This window comes from Chinchilla lanigera, unplaced genomic scaffold, assembly GCF_000276665.1.
Source record: "Chinchilla lanigera isolate Chin_1 unplaced genomic scaffold, ChiLan1.0 scaffold00085, whole genome shotgun sequence".
Taxonomy (NCBI): Eukaryota; Metazoa; Chordata; class Mammalia; order Rodentia; family Chinchillidae; genus Chinchilla; species Chinchilla lanigera.
The window spans coordinates 9,412,381-9,413,504 of NW_004955486.1; positions in this window are offsets into that span (position 1 = coordinate 9,412,381).

Sequence of the window (1,124 nt, forward strand, 5' to 3'; positions counted from 1 at the left end):
AACTCACAACAATCCTTCTGCCTCAGCCTCTTGAGAGTTGGAATTACAGGTGTGTGCCACCATGCCCAGTTTCTGTAAAACTTTTATCATTGTTGTCTGTTAGCATTCTGCAGAGATTCAGCTACCAAAACTACTATGGTTGATAAAAAATAACAGACCTCTGGCTGTACTTTGTATTTCAAAGTGCTTGATATCCAGATAAAAGTATAATAGTTAAACTCACTGCCCCCATTACAATACTAGTGTCACTGGTCTTCCCTTCTGGGTGTTCAACAAGTAAAGTTCAAAGACCAAAACTAGAGAGATAACTGTGCTAAGAGGATAGCCAATATTTTGGCCCTGGCCCTCCAAGGTCAACAAGGACCTAGGACAGCAGAGGACGTTTCCTACAGGATGCTACAATTCAGGTGAGTCACCCAATCTCCCATATAAGGAAATTTCTGGACCTGAGATGACAGAAATCAACAAGATGTACAGTGTGTCTAAGGAAGGTCACTAAGAAAGAAAAACTTTCCCATCCTTTCACAGAAAAAAACATGGTCAAGCAAGACCATAACCCATCCTGGCAGCAGACACTGACAGAAGAGCTGAGAGGTTCTGCACATGGCTCCAAGGTAATGCCTGTGGTGACTTGACCTTGACAGACAACAAGAGGCTACTTTTAATAGGTCTCACTTTAATTTGGTCTTAAACACATAGCGGAATAGTGTAACCAAAAGGTATATAAATCAGTGCCACAGTAGTAAGCTAACTATAGAAAGAGGCTCCAATTGCTGACCCCTTCTGGCAGCTTACAGCTACACTGGTACTGACCACTGTCATGAGTCATCAAGAAAAACTAGGATAAAAGCCGTAAGCCCTCAACAAGACTGTTTAAATTCTTTAGCTAAAATTGTCTTTCAAAGCCACCAAACTCTCCATCTTCTTACAGCTAAAACTGGAGGGATTTATGACAGAATATCAGACTTAGTCAGCAAAGAGGCCTAAGAGCTGGCAGTTAGTTAGTATGCCAGTCCCTTAACAACAGCTTCAGTTCCCCGGAAGGAGGGCTTCTGGCCCACAGGGAGCCACGGGCGGGGAGCGCCGGTCTTCCGGCTGGCTAGCTTCCTGCCTCGTAGGCTCCC